Here is an 18,716-nt window from a genome sequence, read left to right on the forward strand (position 1 = left end):
AGAAAAAATTGGCTTCAAGTGCTGTAGCTATGACAGACCACCCCTGAGCCCCCCCCCCCCCCCCACCCCCACCACACGGGGAGTTCAGGGGCTGGGAGTCATCAAGGCAGCACCTGAGAGAGCACGCTGTGCCCCGCGCCTCGGCCAGACGTAGGGGCAGAGTGTACTGTCTGTCCCTTTTCACGCGCAGCCGACAGTTGGGGCCAACTTTGGCCGACTGCTTGGATGACATCACCGTATGCAAATCTTATCTGCTGCAGTGTACCCTGGGAGTGCTTGTACTTGTGCGTGCAGTTTGAAGTTTGGGGTGCTTCGGAGCACCCTTCCGCTCCACGTACAGAGCTGTGGCTTTTCTGCAGTTGTCGCCCCCAGCCGAGGGTTAATTTGCGCCGCATGAGGAAAACCTCCTTCACTTGACGGGGGTGTGCCCGAGCAGCGGCCTTGCAGGGCCCTAGTCCAACTCATACTTACCTGGCAGGGGAGATACCATGATCATGAAGGTGGTTCTCCCAGGGCGAGGCTCATCCATTGCACTCCGGGTGTGCTGACCCCTGCGATTTCCCCAAATGCGGGAAACTCGACTGCATAATTTGTGGTAGTGGGGGACTGCGTTCGCGCTTTCCCCTGATCATCTCTGGTAAAAGTCAGCTTTGTTTGTGTCTTGTCTTTTTATTTTGAACAAGAAAACCTTTGCCGTGTTTAAAATGTTTATTCTTTATTCCTCTGTGCCATCTGCGCAGACCGTGTCCTTTTCAGCTGTGTTGGTAGCAGTACATTTCCCTCAGCTCAGACCTCTGTCCTGATCTCTCCTGTGGGCTTGCTGCATGCTTTCTTCTCGTGCTTTGCATGCACAACCCATAGATGGCAGTGCAGGACCCACACTCTTTCACTTGCTTTGCAAAGCAGGCCTGGATGGGAGCTGTTGCACAGTCCAGCTGCTGTAAAAGGGAAAAAGAGAAAAAAAGACAAGAAAAAATCGGCTTCAAGTGCTGTAGCTATGACAGACCACCCCTGAGCCCCCCCCCCCCCACCACACGGGGAGTTCAGGGGCTGGGAGTCATCAAGGCAGCACCTGAGAGAGCACGCTGTGCCCTGCGCCTCGGCCAGACGTAGGGGCAGAGTGTACTGTCTGTCCCTTTTCACGCGCAGCCGACAGTTGGGGCCAACTTTGGCCGACTGCTTGGATGACATCACCGTATGCAAATCTTATCTGCTGCAGTGTACCCTGGGAGTGCTTGTACTTGTGCGTGCAGTTTGAAGTTTGGGGTGCTTCGGAGCACCCTTCCGCTCCACGTACAGAGCTGTGGCTTTTCTGCAGTTGTCGCCCCCAGCCGAGGGTTAATTTGCGCCGCATGAGGAAAACCTCCTTCACTTGACGGGGGTGTGCCCGAGCAGCGGCCTTGCAGGGCCCTAGTCCAACTCATACTTACCTGGCAGGGGAGATACCATGATCATGAAGGTGGTTCTCCCAGGGCGAGGCTCATCCATTGCACTCCGGGTGTGCTGACCCCTGCGATTTCCCCAAATGCGGGAAACTCGACTGCATAATTTGTGGTAGTGGGGGACTGCGTTCGCGCTTTCCCCTGATCATCTCTGGTAAAAGTCAGCTTTGTTTGTGTCTTGTCTTTTTATTTTGAACAAGAAAACCTTTGCCGTGTTTAAAATGTTTATTCTTTATTCCTCTGTGCCATCTGCGCAGACCGTGTCCTTTTCAGCTGTGTTGGTAGCAGTACATTTCCCTCAGCTCAGACCTCTGTCCTGATCTCTCCTGTGGGCTTGCTGCATGCTTTCTTCTCGTGCTTTGCATGCACAACCCATAGATGGCAGTGCAGGACCCACACTCTTTCACTTGCTTTGCAAAGCAGGCCTGGATGGGAGCTGTTGCACAGTCCAGCTGCTGTAAAAGGGAAAAAGAGAAAAAAAGACAAGAAAAAAATCGGCTTCAAGTGCTGTAGCTATGACAGACCACCCCTGAGCCCCCCCCCCCCCCCCCCCCACCACACGGGGAGTTCAGGGGCTGGGAGTCATCAAGGCAGCACCTAAAGGAGGGCACGCTGTGCCCCGCACCTCGGCCAGACGTAGGGGCAGAGTGTACTGTCTGTCCCTTTTCACGCGCAGCCGACAGTTGGGGCCAACTTTGGCCGACTGCTTGGATGACATCACCGTATGCAAATCTTATCTGCTGCAGTGTACCCTGGGAGTGCTTGTACTTGTGCGTGCAGTTTGAAGTTTGGGGTGCTTCGGAGCACCCTTCCGCTCCACGTACAGAGCTGTGGCTTTTCTGCAGTTGTCGCCCCCAGCCGAGGGTTAATTTGCGCCGCATGAGGAAAACCTCCTTCACTTGACGGGGGTGTGCCCGAGCAGCGGCCTTGCAGGGCCCTAGTCCAACTCATACTTACCTGGCAGGGGAGATACCATGATCATGAAGGTGGTTCTCCCAGGGCGAGGCTCATCCATTGCACTCCGGGTGTGCTGACCCCTGCGATTTCCCCAAATGCGGGAAACTCGACTGCATAATTTGTGGTAGTGGGGGACTGCGTTCGCGCTTTCCCCTGATCATCTCTGGTAAAAGTCAGCTTTGTTTGTGTCTTGTCTTTTTATTTTGAACAAGAAAACCTTTGCCGTGTTTAAAATGTTTATTCTTTATTCCTCTGTGCCATCTGCGCAGACCGTGTCCTTTTCAGCTGTGTTGGTAGCAGTACATTTCCCTCAGCTCAGACCTCTGTCCTGATCTCTCCTGTGGGCTTGCTGCATGCTTTCTTCTCGTGCTTTGCATGCACAACCCATAGATGGCAGTGCAGGACCCACACTCTTTCACTTGCTTTGCAAAGAAGGCCTGGATGGGAGCTGTTGCACAGTCCAGCTGCTGTAAAAGGGAAAAAGAGAAAAAAAAAAAAAAGACAAGAAAAAATCGGCTTCAAGTGCTGTAGCTATGACAGACCACCCCCTCCCCCCCCACCACACGGGGAGGTCAGGGGCTGGGAGTCATCAAGGCAGCACCTGAGAGAGCACGCTGTGCCCCGCGCCTCGGCCAGACGTAGGGGCAGAGTGTACTGTCTGTCCCTTTTCACGCGCAGCCGACAGTTGGGGCCAACTTTGGCCGACTGCTTGGATGACATCACCGTATGCAAATCTTATCTGCTGCAGTGTACCCTGGGAGTGCTTGTACTTGTGCGTGCAGTTTGAAGTTTGGGGTGCTTCGGAGCACCCTTCCGCTCCACGTACAGAGCTGTGGCTTTTCTGCAGTTGTCGCCCCCAGCCGAGGGTTAATTTGCGCCGCATGAGGAAAACCTCCTTCACTTGACGGGGGTGTGCCCGAGCAGCGGCCTTGCAGGGCCCTAGTCCAACTCATACTTACCTGGCAGGGGAGATACCATGATCATGAAGGTGGTTCTCCCAGGGCGAGGCTCATCCATTGCACTCCGGGTGTGCTGACCCCTGCGATTTCCCCAAATGCGGGAAACTCGACTGCATAATTTGTGGTAGTGGGGGACTGCGTTCGCGCTTTCCCCTGATCATCTCTGGTAAAAGTCAGCTTTGTTTGTGTCTTGTCTTTTTATTTTGAACAAGAAAACCTTTGCCGTGTTTAAAATGTTTATTCTTTATTCCTCTGTGCCATCTGCGCAGACCGTGTCCTTTTCAGCTGTGTTGGTAGCAGTACATTTCCCTCAGCTCAGACCTCTGTCCTGATCTCTCCTGTGGGCTTGCTGCATGCTTTCTTCTCGTGCTTTGCATGCACAACCCATAGATGGCAGTGCAGGACCCACACTCTTTCACTTGCTTTGCAAAGCAGGCCTGGATGGGAGCTGTTGCACAGTCCAGCTGCTGTAAAAGGGAAAAAGAGAAAAAAAGACAAGAAAAAATTGGCTTCAAGTGCTGTAGCTATGACAGACCACCCCTGAGCCCCCCCCCCCCCCCCCCACCACACGGGGAGTTCAGGGGCTGGGAGTCATCAAGGCAGCACCTGAGAGAGCACGCTGTGCCCCGCGCCTCGGCCAGACGTTGGGGCAGAGTGTACTGTCTGTCCCTTTTCACGCGCAGCCGACAGTTGGGGCCAACTTTGGCCGACTGCTTGGATGACATCACCGTATGCAAATCTTATCTGCTGCAGTGTACCCTGGGAGTGCTTGTACTTGTGCGTGCAGTTTGAAGTTTGGGGTGCTTCGGAGCACCTTTCCGCTCCACGTACAGAGCTGTGGCTTTTCTGCAGTTGTCGCCCCCAGCCGAGGGTTAATTTGCGCCGCATGAGGAAAACCTCCTTCACTTGACGGGGGTGTGCCCGAGCAGCGGCCTTGCAGGGCCCTAGTCCAACTCATACTTACCTGGCAGGGGAGATACCATGATCATGAAGGTGGTTCTCCCAGGGCGAGGCTCATCCATTGCACTCCGGGTGTGCTGACCCCTGCGATTTCCCCAAATGCGGGAAACTCGACTGCATAATTTGTGGTAGTGGGGGACTGCGTTCGCGCTTTCCCCTGATCATCTCTGGTAAAAGTCAGCTTTGTTTGTGTCTTGTCTTTTTATTTTGAACAAGAAAACCTTTGCCGTGTTTAAAATGTTTATTCTTTATTCCTCTGTGCCATCTGCGCAGACCGTGTCCTTTTCAGCTGTGTTGGTAGCAGTACATTTCCCTCAGCTCAGACCTCTGTCCTGTTCTCTCCTGTGGGTTTGCTGCATGCTTTCTTCTCGTGCTTTGCATGCACAACCCATAGATGGCAGTGCAGGACCCACACTCTTTCACTTGCTTTGCAAAGCAGGCCTGGATGGGAGCTGTTGCACAGTCCAGCTGCTGTAAAAGGGAAAAAGAGAAAAAAAGACAAGAAAAAAATCGGCTTCAAGTGCTGTAGCTATGACAGACCACCCCTGAGCCCCCCCCCCCCCCACCACACGGGGAGTTCAGGGGCTGGGAGTCATCAAGGCAGCACCTAAAGGAGGGCACGCTGTGCCCCGCACCTCGGCCAGACGTAGGGGCAGAGTGTACTGTCTGTCCCTTTTCACGCGCAGCCGACAGTTGGGGCCAACTTTGGCCGACTGCTTGGATGACATCACCGTATGCAAATCTTATCTGCTGCAGTGTACCCTGGGAGTGCTTGTACTTGTGCGTGCAGTTTGAAGTTTGGGGTGCTTCGGAGCACCCTTCCGCTCCACGTACAGAGCTGTGGCTTTTCTGCAGTTGTCGCCCCCAGCCGAGGGTTAATTTGCGCCGCATGAGGAAAACCTCCTTCACTTGACGGGGGTGTGCCCGAGCAGCGGCCTTGCAGGGCCCTAGTCCAACTCATACTTACCTGGCAGGAGAGATACCATGATCATGAAGGTGGTTCTCCCAGGGCGAGGCTCATCCATTGCACTCCGGGTGTGCTGACCCCTGCGATTTCCCCAAATGCGGGAAACTCGACTGCATAATTTGTGGTAGTGGGGGACTGCGTTCGCGCTTTCCCCTGATCATCTCTGGTAAAAGTCAGCTTTGTTTGTGTCTTGTCTTTTTATTTTGAACAAGAAAACCTTTGCCGTGTTTAAAATGTTTATTCTTTATTCCTCTGTGCCATCTGCGCAGACCGTGTCCTTTTCAGCTGTGTTGGTAGCAGTACATTTCCCTCAGCTCAGACCTCTGTCCTGATCTCTCCTGTGGGCTTGCTGCATGCTTTCTTCTCGTGCTTTGCATGCACAACCCATAGATGGCAGTGCAGGACCCACACTCTTTCACTTGCTTTGCAAAGCAGGCCTGGATGGGAGCTGTTGCACAGTCCAGCTGCTGTAAAAGGGAAAAAGAGAAAAAAAGACAAGAAAAAATCGGCTTCAAGTGCTGTAGCTATGACAGACCACCCCTGAGCCCCCCCACCCCCCCTCCCCCACCACACGGGGAGTTCAGGGGCTGAGAGTCATCAAGGCAGCACCTAAAGGAGGGCACGCTGTGCCCCGCGCCTCGGCCAGACGTAGGGGCAGAGTGTACTGTCTGTCCCTTTTCACGCGCAGCTGACAGTTGGGGCCAACTTTGGCCGACTGCTTGGATGACATCACCGTATGCAAATCTTATCTGCTGCAGTGTACCCTGGGAGTGCTTGTACTTGTGCGTACAGTTTGAAGTTTGGGGTGCTTCGGAGCACCCTTCCGCTCCACGTACAGAGCTGTGGCTTTTCTGCAGTTGTCGCCCCCAGCCGAGGGTTAATTTGCGCCGCATGAGGAAAACCTCCTTCACTTGACGGGGGTGTGCCCGAGCAGCGGCCTTGCAGGGCCCTAGTCCAACTCATACTTACCTGGCAGGGGAGATACCATGATCATGAAGGTGGTTCTCCCAGGGCGAGGCTCATCCATTGCACTCCGGGTGTGCTGACCCCTGCGATTTCCCCAAATGCGGGAAACTCGACTGCATAATTTGTGGTAGTGGGGGACTGCGTTCGCGCTTTCCCCTGATCATCTCTGGTAAAAGTCAGCTTTGTTTGTGTCTTGTCTTTTTATTTTGAACAAGAAAACCTTTGCCGTGTTTAAAATGTTTATTCTTTATTCCTCTGTGCCATCTGCGCAGACCGTGTCCTTTTCAGCTGTGTTGGTAGCAGTACATTTCCCTCAGCTCAGACCTCTGTCCTGATCTCTCCTGTGGGCTTGCTGCATGCTTTCTTCTCGTGCTTTGCATGCACAACCCATAGATGGCAGTGCAGGACCCACACTCTTTCACTTGCTTTGCAAAGCAGGCCTGGATGGGAGCTGTTGCACAGTCCAGCTGCTGTAAAAGGGAAAAAGAGAAAAAAAGACAAGAAAAAAATCGGCTTCAAGTGCTGTAGCTATGACAGACCACCCCTGAGCCCCCCCCCCCCCCCCCCCCCACCACACGGGGAGTTCAGGGGCTGGGAGTCATCAAGGCAGCACCTAAAGGAGGGCACGCTGTGCCCCGCACCTCGGCCAGACGTAGGGGCAGAGTGTACTGTCTGTCCCTTTTCACGCGCAGCCGACAGTTGGGGCCAACTTTGGCCGACTGCTTGGATGACATCACCGTATGCAAATCTTATCTGCTGCAGTGTACCCTGGGAGTGCTTGTACTTGTGCGTACAGTTTGAAGTTTGGGGTGCTTCGGAGCACCCTTCCGCTCCACGTACAGAGCTGTGGCTTTTCTGCAGTTGTCGCCCCCAGCCGAGGGTTAATTTGCGCCGCATGAGGAAAACCTCCTTCACTTGACGGGGGTGTGCCCGAGCAGCGGCCTTGCAGGGCCCTAGTCCAACTCATACTTACCTGGCAGGGGAGATACCATGATCATGAAGGTGGTTCTCCCAGGGCGAGGCTCATCCATTGCACTCCGGGTGTGCTGACCCCTGCGATTTCCCCAAATGCGGGAAACTCGACTGCATAATTTGTGGTAGTGGGGGACTGCGTTCGCGCTTTCCCCTGATCATCTCTGGTAAAAGTCAGCTTTGTTTGTGTCTTGTCTTTTTATTTTGAACAAGAAAACCTTTGCCGTGTTTAAAATGTTTATTCTTTATTCCTCTGTGCCATCTGCGCAGACCGTGTCCTTTTCAGCTGTGTTGGTAGCAGTACATTTCCCTCAGCTCAGACCTCTGTCCTGATCTCTCCTGTGGGCTTGCTGCATGCTTTCTTCTCGTGCTTTGCATGCACAACCCATAGATGGCAGTGCAGGACCCACACTCTTTCACTTGCTTTGCAAAGCAGGCCTGGATGGGAGCTGTTGCACAGTCCAGCTGCTGTAAAAGGGAAAAAGAGAAAAAAAGACAAGAAAAAATTGGCTTCAAGTGCTGTAGCTATGACAGACCACCCCTGAGCCCCCCCCCCCCCCCCCACCACACGGGGAGTTCAGGGGCTGGGAGTCATCAAGGCAGCACCTGAGAGAGCACGCTGTGCCCCGCGCCTCGGCCAGACGTTGGGGCAGAGTGTACTGTCTGTCCCTTTTCACGCGCAGCCGACAGTTGGGGCCAACTTTGGCCGACTGCTTGGATGACATCACCGTATGCAAATCTTATCTGCTGCAGTGTACCCTGGGAGTGCTTGTACTTGTGCGTGCAGTTTGAAGTTTGGGGTGCTTCGGAGCACCTTTCCGCTCCACGTACAGAGCTGTGGCTTTTCTGCAGTTGTCGCCCCCAGCCGAGGGTTAATTTGCGCCGCATGAGGAAAACCTCCTTCACTTGACGGGGGTGTGCCCGAGCAGCGGCCTTGCAGGGCCCTAGTCCAACTCATACTTACCTGGCAGGGGAGATACCATGATCATGAAGGTGGTTCTCCCAGGGCGAGGCTCATCCATTGCACTCCGGGTGTGCTGACCCCTGCGATTTCCCCAAATGCGGGAAACTCGACTGCATAATTTGTGGTAGTGGGGGACTGCGTTCGCGCTTTCCCCTGATCATCTCTGGTAAAAGTCAGCTTTGTTTGTGTCTTGTCTTTTTATTTTGAACAAGAAAACCTTTGCCGTGTTTAAAATGTTTATTCTTTATTCCTCTGTGCCATCTGCGCAGACCGTGTCCTTTTCAGCTGTGTTGGTAGCAGTACATTTCCCTCAGCTCAGACCTCTGTCCTGTTCTCTCCTGTGGGTTTGCTGCATGCTTTCTTCTCGTGCTTTGCATGCACAACCCATAGATGGCAGTGCAGGACCCACACTCTTTCACTTGCTTTGCAAAGCAGGCCTGGATGGGAGCTGTTGCACAGTCCAGCTGCTGTAAAAGGGAAAAAGAGAAAAAAAGACAAGAAAAAAATCGGCTTCAAGTGCTGTAGCTATGACAGACCACCCCTGAGCCCCCCCCCCCCCCCACCACACGGGGAGTTCAGGGGCTGGGAGTCATCAAGGCAGCACCTAAAGGAGGGCACGCTGTGCCCCGCACCTCGGCCAGACGTAGGGGCAGAGTGTACTGTCTGTCCCTTTTCACGCGCAGCCGACAGTTGGGGCCAACTTTGGCCGACTGCTTGGATGACATCACCGTATGCAAATCTTATCTGCTGCAGTGTACCCTGGGAGTGCTTGTACTTGTGCGTGCAGTTTGAAGTTTGGGGTGCTTCGGAGCACCCTTCCGCTCCACGTACAGAGCTGTGGCTTTTCTGCAGTTGTCGCCCCCAGCCGAGGGTTAATTTGCGCCGCATGAGGAAAACCTCCTTCACTTGACGGGGGTGTGCCCGAGCAGCGGCCTTGCAGGGCCCTAGTCCAACTCATACTTACCTGGCAGGAGAGATACCATGATCATGAAGGTGGTTCTCCCAGGGCGAGGCTCATCCATTGCACTCCGGGTGTGCTGACCCCTGCGATTTCCCCAAATGCGGGAAACTCGACTGCATAATTTGTGGTAGTGGGGGACTGCGTTCGCGCTTTCCCCTGATCATCTCTGGTAAAAGTCAGCTTTGTTTGTGTCTTGTCTTTTTATTTTGAACAAGAAAACCTTTGCCGTGTTTAAAATGTTTATTCTTTATTCCTCTGTGCCATCTGCGCAGACCGTGTCCTTTTCAGCTGTGTTGGTAGCAGTACATTTCCCTCAGCTCAGACCTCTGTCCTGATCTCTCCTGTGGGCTTGCTGCATGCTTTCTTCTCGTGCTTTGCATGCACAACCCATAGATGGCAGTGCAGGACCCACACTCTTTCACTTGCTTTGCAAAGCAGGCCTGGATGGGAGCTGTTGCACAGTCCAGCTGCTGTAAAAGGGAAAAAGAGAAAAAAAGACAAGAAAAAATCGGCTTCAAGTGCTGTAGCTATGACAGACCACCCCTGAGCCCCCCCACCCCCCCTCCCCCACCACACGGGGAGTTCAGGGGCTGAGAGTCATCAAGGCAGCACCTAAAGGAGGGCACGCTGTGCCCCGCGCCTCGGCCAGACGTAGGGGCAGAGTGTACTGTCTGTCCCTTTTCACGCGCAGCTGACAGTTGGGGCCAACTTTGGCCGACTGCTTGGATGACATCACCGTATGCAAATCTTATCTGCTGCAGTGTACCCTGGGAGTGCTTGTACTTGTGCGTACAGTTTGAAGTTTGGGGTGCTTCGGAGCACCCTTCCGCTCCACGTACAGAGCTGTGGCTTTTCTGCAGTTGTCGCCCCCAGCCGAGGGTTAATTTGCGCCGCATGAGGAAAACCTCCTTCACTTGACGGGGGTGTGCCCGAGCAGCGGCCTTGCAGGGCCCTAGTCCAACTCATACTTACCTGGCAGGGGAGATACCATGATCATGAAGGTGGTTCTCCCAGGGCGAGGCTCATCCATTGCACTCCGGGTGTGCTGACCCCTGCGATTTCCCCAAATGCGGGAAACTCGACTGCATAATTTGTGGTAGTGGGGGACTGCGTTCGCGCTTTCCCCTGATCATCTCTGGTAAAAGTCAGCTTTGTTTGTGTCTTGTCTTTTTATTTTGAACAAGAAAACCTTTGCCGTGTTTAAAATGTTTATTCTTTATTCCTCTGTGCCATCTGCGCAGACCGTGTCCTTTTCAGCTGTGTTGGTAGCAGTACATTTCCCTCAGCTCAGACCTCTGTCCTGATCTCTCCTGTGGGCTTGCTGCATGCTTTCTTCTCGTGCTTTGCATGCACAACCCATAGATGGCAGTGCAGGACCCACACTCTTTCACTTGCTTTGCAAAGCAGGCCTGGATGGGAGCTGTTGCACAGTCCAGCTGCTGTAAAAGGGAAAAAGAGAAAAAAAAAAAAAAGACAAGAAAAAATCGGCTTCAAGTGCTGTAGCTATGACAGACCACCCCCTCCCCCCCCACCACACGGGGAGGTCAGGGGCTGGGAGTCATCAAGGCAGCACCTGAGAGAGCACGCTGTGCCCCGCGCCTCGGCCAGACGTAGGGGCAGAGTGTACTGTCTGTCCCTTTTCACGCGCAGCCGACAGTTGGGGCCAACTTTGGCCGACTGCTTGGATGACATCACCGTATGCAAATCTTATCTGCTGCAGTGTACCCTGGGAGTGCTTGTACTTGTGCGTGCAGTTTGAAGTTTGGGGTGCTTCGGAGCACCTTTCCGCTCCACGTACAGAGCTGTGGCTTTTCTGCAGTTGTCGCCCCCAGCCGAGGGTTAATTTGCGCCGCATGAGGAAAACCTCCTTCACTTGACGGGGGTGTGCCCGAGCAGCGGCCTTGCAGGGCCCTAGTCCAACTCATACTTACCTGGCAGGGGAGATACCATGATCATGAAGGTGGTTCTCCCAGGGCGAGGCTCATCCATTGCACTCCGGGTGTGCTGACCCCTGCGATTTCCCCAAATGCGGGAAACTCGACTGCATAATTTGTGGTAGTGGGGGACTGCGTTCGCGCTTTCCCCTGATCATCTCTGGTAAAAGTCAGCTTTGTTTGTGTCTTGTCTTTTTATTTTGAACAAGAAAACCTTTGCCGTGTTTAAAATGTTTATTCTTTATTCCTCTGTGCCATCTGCGCAGACCGTGTCCTTTTCAGCTGTGTTGGTAGCAGTACATTTCCCTCAGCTCAGACCTCTGTCCTGTTCTCTCCTGTGGGTTTGCTGCATGCTTTCTTCTCGTGCTTTGCATGCACAACCCATAGATGGCAGTGCAGGACCCACACTCTTTCACTTGCTTTGCAAAGCAGGCCTGGATGGGAGCTGTTGCACAGTCCAGCTGCTGTAAAAGGGAAAAAGAGAAAAAAAGACAAGAAAAAAATCGGCTTCAAGTGCTGTAGCTATGACAGACCACCCCTGAGCCCCCCCCCCCCCCCACCACACGGGGAGTTCAGGGGCTGGGAGTCATCAAGGCAGCACCTAAAGGAGGGCACGCTGTGCCCCGCACCTCGGCCAGACGTAGGGGCAGAGTGTACTGTCTGTCCCTTTTCACGCGCAGCCGACAGTTGGGGCCAACTTTGGCCGACTGCTTGGATGACATCACCGTATGCAAATCTTATCTGCTGCAGTGTACCCTGGGAGTGCTTGTACTTGTGCGTGCAGTTTGAAGTTTGGGGTGCTTCGGAGCACCCTTCCGCTCCACGTACAGAGCTGTGGCTTTTCTGCAGTTGTCGCCCCCAGCCGAGGGTTAATTTGCGCCGCATGAGGAAAACCTCCTTCACTTGACGGGGGTGTGCCCGAGCAGCGGCCTTGCAGGGCCCTAGTCCAACTCATACTTACCTGGCAGGAGAGATACCATGATCATGAAGGTGGTTCTCCCAGGGCGAGGCTCATCCATTGCACTCCGGGTGTGCTGACCCCTGCGATTTCCCCAAATGCGGGAAACTCGACTGCATAATTTGTGGTAGTGGGGGACTGCGTTCGCGCTTTCCCCTGATCATCTCTGGTAAAAGTCAGCTTTGTTTGTGTCTTGTCTTTTTATTTTGAACAAGAAAACCTTTGCCGTGTTTAAAATGTTTATTCTTTATTCCTCTGTGCCATCTGCGCAGACCGTGTCCTTTTCAGCTGTGTTGGTAGCAGTACATTTCCCTCAGCTCAGACCTCTGTCCTGATCTCTCCTGTGGGCTTGCTGCATGCTTTCTTCTCGTGCTTTGCATGCACAACCCATAGATGGCAGTGCAGGACCCACACTCTTTCACTTGCTTTGCAAAGCAGGCCTGGATGGGAGCTGTTGCACAGTCCAGCTGCTGTAAAAGGGAAAAAGAGAAAAAAAGACAAGAAAAAATCGGCTTCAAGTGCTGTAGCTATGACAGACCACCCCTGAGCCCCCCCACCCCCCCTCCCCCACCACACGGGGAGTTCAGGGGCTGAGAGTCATCAAGGCAGCACCTAAAGGAGGGCACGCTGTGCCCCGCGCCTCGGCCAGACGTAGGGGCAGAGTGTACTGTCTGTCCCTTTTCACGCGCAGCTGACAGTTGGGGCCAACTTTGGCCGACTGCTTGGATGACATCACCGTATGCAAATCTTATCTGCTGCAGTGTACCCTGGGAGTGCTTGTACTTGTGCGTACAGTTTGAAGTTTGGGGTGCTTCGGAGCACCCTTCCGCTCCACGTACAGAGCTGTGGCTTTTCTGCAGTTGTCGCCCCCAGCCGAGGGTTAATTTGCGCCGCATGAGGAAAACCTCCTTCACTTGACGGGGGTGTGCCCGAGCAGCGGCCTTGCAGGGCCCTAGTCCAACTCATACTTACCTGGCAGGGGAGATACCATGATCATGAAGGTGGTTCTCCCAGGGCGAGGCTCATCCATTGCACTCCGGGTGTGCTGACCCCTGCGATTTCCCCAAATGCGGGAAACTCGACTGCATAATTTGTGGTAGTGGGGGACTGCGTTCGCGCTTTCCCCTGATCATCTCTGGTAAAAGTCAGCTTTGTTTGTGTCTTGTCTTTTTATTTTGAACAAGAAAACCTTTGCCGTGTTTAAAATGTTTATTCTTTATTCCTCTGTGCCATCTGCGCAGACCGTGTCCTTTTCAGCTGTGTTGGTAGCAGTACATTTCCCTCAGCTCAGACCTCTGTCCTGATCTCTCCTGTGGGCTTGCTGCATGCTTTCTTCTCGTGCTTTGCATGCACAACCCATAGATGGCAGTGCAGGACCCACACTCTTTCACTTGCTTTGCAAAGCAGGCCTGGATGGGAGCTGTTGCACAGTCCAGCTGCTGTAAAAGGGAAAAAGAGAAAAAAAAAAAAAAGACAAGAAAAAATCGGCTTCAAGTGCTGTAGCTATGACAGACCACCCCCTCCCCCCCCACCACACGGGGAGGTCAGGGGCTGGGAGTCATCAAGGCAGCACCTGAGAGAGCACGCTGTGCCCCGCGCCTCGGCCAGACGTAGGGGCAGAGTGTACTGTCTGTCCCTTTTCACGCGCAGCCGACAGTTGGGGCCAACTTTGGCCGACTGCTTGGATGACATCACCGTATGCAAATCTTATCTGCTGCAGTGTACCCTGGGTGTGCTTGTACTTGTGCATGCAGTTTGAAGTTTGGGGTGCTTCGGAGCACCCTTCCGCTCCACGTACAGAGCTGTGGCTTTTCTGCAGTTGTCGCCCCCAGCCGAGGGTTAATTTGCGCCGCATGAGGAAAACCTCCTTCACTTGACGGGGGTGTGCCCGAGCAGCGGCCTTGCAGGGCCCTAGTCCAACTCATACTTACCTGGCAGGGGAGATACCATGATCATGAAGGTGGTTCTCCCAGGGCGAGGCTCATCCATTGCACTCCGGGTGTGCTGACCCCTGCGATTTCCCCAAATGCGGGAAACTCGACTGCATAATTTGTGGTAGTGGGGGACTGCGTTCGCGCTTTCCCCTGATCATCTCTGGTAAAAGTCAGCTTTGTTTGTGTCTTGTCTTTTTATTTTGAACAAGAAAACCTTTGCCGTGTTTAAAATGTTTATTCTTTATTCCTCTGTGCCATCTGCGCAGACCGTGTCCTTTTCAGCTGTGTTGGTAGCAGTACATTTCCCTCAGCTCAGACCTCTGTCCTGATCTCTCCTGTGGGCTTGCTGCATGCTTTCTTCTCGTGCTTTGCATGCACAACCCATAGATGGCAGTGCAGGACCCACACTCTTTCACTTGCTTTGCAAAGCAGGCCTGGATGGGAGCTGTTGCACAGTCCAGCTGCTGTAAAAGGGAAAAAGAGAAAAAAAGACAAGAAAAAAATCGGCTTCAAGTGCTGTAGCTATGACAGACCACCCCTGAGCCCCCCCCCCCCCCCACCACACGGGGAGTTCAGGGGCTGGGAGTCATCAAGGCAGCACCTAAAGGAGGGCACGCTGTGCCCCGCACCTCGGCCAGACGTAGGGGCAGAGTGTACTGTCTGTCCCTTTTCACGCGCAGCCGACAGTTGGGGCCAACTTTGGCCGACTGCTTGGATGACATCACCGTATGCAAATCTTATCTGCTGCAGTGTACCCTGGGAGTGCTTGTACTTGTGCGTGCAGTTTGAAGTTTGGGGTGCTTCGGAGCACCCTTCCGCTCCACGTACAGAGCTGTGGCTTTTCTGCAGTTGTCGCCCCCAGCCGAGGGTTAATTTGCGCCGCATGAGGAAAACCTCCTTCACTTGACGGGGGTGTGCCCGAGCAGCGGCCTTGCAGGGCCCTAGTCCAACTCATACTTACCTGGCAGGAGAGATACCATGATCATGAAGGTGGTTCTCCCAGGGCGAGGCTCATCCATTGCACTCCGGGTGTGCTGACCCCTGCGATTTCCCCAAATGCGGGAAACTCGACTGCATAATTTGTGGTAGTGGGGGACTGCGTTCGCGCTTTCCCCTGATCATCTCTGGTAAAAGTCAGCTTTGTTTGTGTCTTGTCTTTTTATTTTGAACAAGAAAACCTTTGCCGTGTTTAAAATGTTTATTCTTTATTCCTCTGTGCCATCTGCGCAGACCGTGTCCTTTTCAGCTGTGTTGGTAGCAGTACATTTCCCTCAGCTCAGACCTCTGTCCTGATCTCTCCTGTGGGCTTGCTGCATGCTTTCTTCTCGTGCTTTGCATGCACAACCCATAGATGGCAGTGCAGGACCCACACTCTTTCACTTGCTTTGCAAAGCAGGCCTGGATGGGAGCTGTTGCACAGTCCAGCTGCTGTAAAAGGGAAAAAGAGAAAAAAAGACAAGAAAAAATCGGCTTCAAGTGCTGTAGCTATGACAGACCACCCCTGAGCCCCCCCACCCCCCCTCCCCCACCACACGGGGAGTTCAGGGGCTGAGAGTCATCAAGGCAGCACCTAAAGGAGGGCACGCTGTGCCCCGCGCCTCGGCCAGACGTAGGGGCAGAGTGTACTGTCTGTCCCTTTTCACGCGCAGCTGACAGTTGGGGCCAACTTTGGCCGACTGCTTGGATGACATCACCGTATGCAAATCTTATCTGCTGCAGTGTACCCTGGGAGTGCTTGTACTTGTGCGTACAGTTTGAAGTTTGGGGTGCTTCGGAGCACCCTTCCGCTCCACGTACAGAGCTGTGGCTTTTCTGCAGTTGTCGCCCCCAGCCGAGGGTTAATTTGCGCCGCATGAGGAAAACCTCCTTCACTTGACGGGGGTGTGCCCGAGCAGCGGCCTTGCAGGGCCCTAGTCCAACTCATACTTACCTGGCAGGGGAGATACCATGATCATGAAGGTGGTTCTCCCAGGGCGAGGCTCATCCATTGCACTCCGGGTGTGCTGACCCCTGCGATTTCCCCAAATGCGGGAAACTCGACTGCATAATTTGTGGTAGTGGGGGACTGCGTTCGCGCTTTCCCCTGATCATCTCTGGTAAAAGTCAGCTTTGTTTGTGTCTTGTCTTTTTATTTTGAACAAGAAAACCTTTGCCGTGTTTAAAATGTTTATTCTTTATTCCTCTGTGCCATCTGCGCAGACCGTGTCCTTTTCAGCTGTGTTGGTAGCAGTACATTTCCCTCAGCTCAGACCTCTGTCCTGATCTCTCCTGTGGGCTTGCTGCATGCTTTCTTCTCGTGCTTTGCATGCACAACCCATAGATGGCAGTGCAGGACCCACACTCTTTCACTTGCTTTGCAAAGCAGGCCTGGATGGGAGCTGTTGCACAGTCCAGCTGCTGTAAAAGGGAAAAAGAGAAAAAAAAAAAAAAGACAAGAAAAAATCGGCTTCAAGTGCTGTAGCTATGACAGACCACCCCCTCCCCCCCCACCACACGGGGAGGTCAGGGGCTGGGAGTCATCAAGGCAGCACCTGAGAGAGCACGCTGTGCCCCGCGCCTCGGCCAGACGTAGGGGCAGAGTGTACTGTCTGTCCCTTTTCACGCGCAGCCGACAGTTGGGGCCAACTTTGGCCGACTGCTTGGATGACATCACCGTATGCAAATCTTATCTGCTGCAGTGTACCCTGGGTGTGCTTGTACTTGTGCATGCAGTTTGAAGTTTGGGGTGCTTCGGAGCACCCTTCCGCTCCACGTACAGAGCTGTGGCTTTTCTGCAGTTGTCGCCCCCAGCCGAGGGTTAATTTGCGCCGCATGAGGAAAACCTCCTTCACTTGACGGGGGTGTGCCCGAGCAGCGGCCTTGCAGGGCCCTAGTCCAACTCATACTTACCTGGCAGGGGAGATACCATGATCATGAAGGTGGTTCTCCCAGGGCGAGGCTCATCCATTGCACTCCGGGTGTGCTGACCCCTGCGATTTCCCCAAATGCGGGAAACTCGACTGCATAATTTGTGGTAGTGGGGGACTGCGTTCGCGCTTTCCCCTGATCATCTCTGGTAAAAGTCAGCTTTGTTTGTGTCTTGTCTTTTTATTTTGAACAAGAAAACCTTTGCCGTGTTTAAAATGTTTATTCTTTATTCCTCTGTGCCATCTGCGCAGACCGTGTCCTTTTCAGCTGTGTTGGTAGCAGTACATTTCCCTCAGCTCAGACCTCTGTCCTGATCTCTCCTGTGGGCTTGCTGCATGCTTTCTTCTCGTGCTTTGCATGCACAACCCATAGATGGCAGTGCAGGACCCACACTCTTTCACTTGCTTTGCAAAGCAGGCCTGGATGGGAGCTGTTGCACAGTCCAGCTGCTGTAAAAGGGAAAAAGAGAAAAAAAGACAAGAAAAAATTGGCTTCAAGTGCTGTAGCTATGACAGACCACCCCTGAGCCCCCCCCCCCCCCCCCACCCCCACCACACGGGGAGTTCAGGGGCTGGGAGTCATCAAGGCAGCACCTGAGAGAGCACGCTGTGCCCCGCGCCTCGGCCAGACGTAGGGGCAGAGTGTACTGTCTGTCCCTTTTCACGCGCAGCCGACAGTTGGGGCCAACTTTGGCCGACTGCTTGGATGACATCACCGTATGCAAATCTTATCTGCTGCAGTGTACCCTGGGAGTGCTTGTACTTGTGCGTGCAGTTTGAAGTTTGGGGTGCTTCGGAGCACCCTTCCGCTCCACGTACAGAGCTGTGGCTTTTCTGCAGTTGTCGCCCCCAGCCGAGGGTTAATTTGCGCCGCATGAGGAAAACCTCCTTCACTTGACGGGGGTGTGCCCGAGCAGCGGCCTTGCAGGGCCCTAGTCCAACTCATACTTACCTGGCAGGGGAGATACCATGATCATGAAGGTGGTTCTCCCAGGGCGAGGCTCATCCATTGCACTCCGGGTGTGCTGACCCCTGCGATTTCCCCAAATGCGGGAAACTCGACTGCATAATTTGTGGTAGTGGGGGACTGCGTTCGCGCTTTCCCCTGATCATCTCTGGTAAAAGTCAGCTTTGTTTGTGTCTTGTCTTTTTATTTTGAACAAGAAAACCTTTGCCGTGTTTAAAATGTTTATTCTTTATTCCTCTGTGCCATCTGCGCAGACCGTGTCCTTTTCAGCTGTGTTGGTAGCAGTACATTTCCCTCAGCTCAGACCTCTGTCCTGATCTCTCCTGTGGGCTTGCTGCATGCTTTCTTCTCGTGCTTTGCATGCACAACCCATAGATGGCAGTGCAGGACCCACACTCTTTCACTTGCTTTGCAAAGCAGGCCTGGATGGGAGCTGTTGCACAGTCCAGCTGCTGTAAAAGGGAAAAAGAGAAAAAAAGACAAGAAAAAATCGGCTTCAAGTGCTGTAGCTATGACAGACCACCCCTGAGCCCCCCACCACACGGGGAGGTCAGGGGCTGGGAGTCATCAAGGCAGCACCTGAGAGAGCACGCTGTGCCCCGCGCCTCGGCCAGACGTAGGGGCAGAGTGTACTGTCTGTCCCTTTTCACGCGCAGCCGACAGTTGGGGCCAACTTTGGCCGACTGCTTGGATGACATCACCGTATGCAAATCTTATCTGCTGCAGTGTACCCTGGGAGTGCTTGTACTTGTGCATGCAGTTTGAAGTTTGGGGTGCTTCGGAGCACCCTTCCGCTCCACGTACAGAGCTGTGGCTTTTCTGCAGTTGTCGCCCCCAGCCGAGGGTTAATTTGCGCCGCATGAGGAAAA

The 18,716-nt window shown here is 53.7% G+C and overlaps 1 protein-coding gene and 19 non-coding genes across 21 annotated transcripts in view; all 20 read left to right on the top strand.

Moving 5' to 3' along the window:
• The window catches only part of SLC38A9 (solute carrier family 38 member 9), a 127,334-nt gene that overhangs the window by 71,553 nt on the left and 37,065 nt on the right, over nt 1-18,716 (top strand). The gene's annotated exons all lie outside the window — the stretch shown is intronic.
• Nucleotides 464-627, top strand: LOC142136963 (U1 spliceosomal RNA). The gene has a single exon (XR_012687631.1). It is a non-coding gene; the product is annotated as a U1 spliceosomal RNA (small nuclear RNA).
• LOC142136964 (U1 spliceosomal RNA) lies at nt 1,423-1,586 on the top strand. The gene has a single exon (XR_012687632.1). It is a non-coding gene; the product is annotated as a U1 spliceosomal RNA (small nuclear RNA).
• On the top strand, nt 2,392-2,555 carry LOC142136966 (U1 spliceosomal RNA). The gene has a single exon (XR_012687634.1). It is a non-coding gene; the product is annotated as a U1 spliceosomal RNA (small nuclear RNA).
• LOC142136967 (U1 spliceosomal RNA) lies at nt 3,351-3,514 on the top strand. Its single transcript, XR_012687635.1, has one exon. It is a non-coding gene; the product is annotated as a U1 spliceosomal RNA (small nuclear RNA).
• On the top strand, nt 4,315-4,478 carry LOC142136968 (U1 spliceosomal RNA). Its single transcript, XR_012687636.1, has one exon. It is a non-coding gene; the product is annotated as a U1 spliceosomal RNA (small nuclear RNA).
• Nucleotides 5,278-5,441, top strand: LOC142137129 (U1 spliceosomal RNA). The gene has a single exon (XR_012687792.1). It is a non-coding gene; the product is annotated as a U1 spliceosomal RNA (small nuclear RNA).
• On the top strand, nt 6,247-6,410 carry LOC142136969 (U1 spliceosomal RNA). The gene has a single exon (XR_012687637.1). It is a non-coding gene; the product is annotated as a U1 spliceosomal RNA (small nuclear RNA).
• Nucleotides 7,217-7,380, top strand: LOC142136970 (U1 spliceosomal RNA). The gene has a single exon (XR_012687638.1). It is a non-coding gene; the product is annotated as a U1 spliceosomal RNA (small nuclear RNA).
• On the top strand, nt 8,180-8,343 carry LOC142136971 (U1 spliceosomal RNA). Its single transcript, XR_012687639.1, has one exon. It is a non-coding gene; the product is annotated as a U1 spliceosomal RNA (small nuclear RNA).
• Nucleotides 9,144-9,307, top strand: LOC142137130 (U1 spliceosomal RNA). Its single transcript, XR_012687793.1, has one exon. It is a non-coding gene; the product is annotated as a U1 spliceosomal RNA (small nuclear RNA).
• LOC142136972 (U1 spliceosomal RNA) lies at nt 10,113-10,276 on the top strand. The gene has a single exon (XR_012687640.1). It is a non-coding gene; the product is annotated as a U1 spliceosomal RNA (small nuclear RNA).
• Nucleotides 11,072-11,235, top strand: LOC142136973 (U1 spliceosomal RNA). Its single transcript, XR_012687641.1, has one exon. It is a non-coding gene; the product is annotated as a U1 spliceosomal RNA (small nuclear RNA).
• Nucleotides 12,036-12,199, top strand: LOC142137131 (U1 spliceosomal RNA). Its single transcript, XR_012687794.1, has one exon. It is a non-coding gene; the product is annotated as a U1 spliceosomal RNA (small nuclear RNA).
• Nucleotides 13,005-13,168, top strand: LOC142136974 (U1 spliceosomal RNA). Its single transcript, XR_012687642.1, has one exon. It is a non-coding gene; the product is annotated as a U1 spliceosomal RNA (small nuclear RNA).
• On the top strand, nt 13,964-14,127 carry LOC142136975 (U1 spliceosomal RNA). The gene has a single exon (XR_012687643.1). It is a non-coding gene; the product is annotated as a U1 spliceosomal RNA (small nuclear RNA).
• On the top strand, nt 14,928-15,091 carry LOC142137132 (U1 spliceosomal RNA). The gene has a single exon (XR_012687795.1). It is a non-coding gene; the product is annotated as a U1 spliceosomal RNA (small nuclear RNA).
• LOC142136977 (U1 spliceosomal RNA) lies at nt 15,897-16,060 on the top strand. Its single transcript, XR_012687645.1, has one exon. It is a non-coding gene; the product is annotated as a U1 spliceosomal RNA (small nuclear RNA).
• On the top strand, nt 16,856-17,019 carry LOC142136981 (U1 spliceosomal RNA). The gene has a single exon (XR_012687646.1). It is a non-coding gene; the product is annotated as a U1 spliceosomal RNA (small nuclear RNA).
• On the top strand, nt 17,825-17,988 carry LOC142136982 (U1 spliceosomal RNA). Its single transcript, XR_012687647.1, has one exon. It is a non-coding gene; the product is annotated as a U1 spliceosomal RNA (small nuclear RNA).

The sequence above is a fragment of the Mixophyes fleayi genome, chromosome 1, assembly GCF_038048845.1.
Source record: "Mixophyes fleayi isolate aMixFle1 chromosome 1, aMixFle1.hap1, whole genome shotgun sequence".
Lineage (NCBI taxonomy): Eukaryota > Metazoa > Chordata > Amphibia > Anura > Limnodynastidae > Mixophyes > Mixophyes fleayi.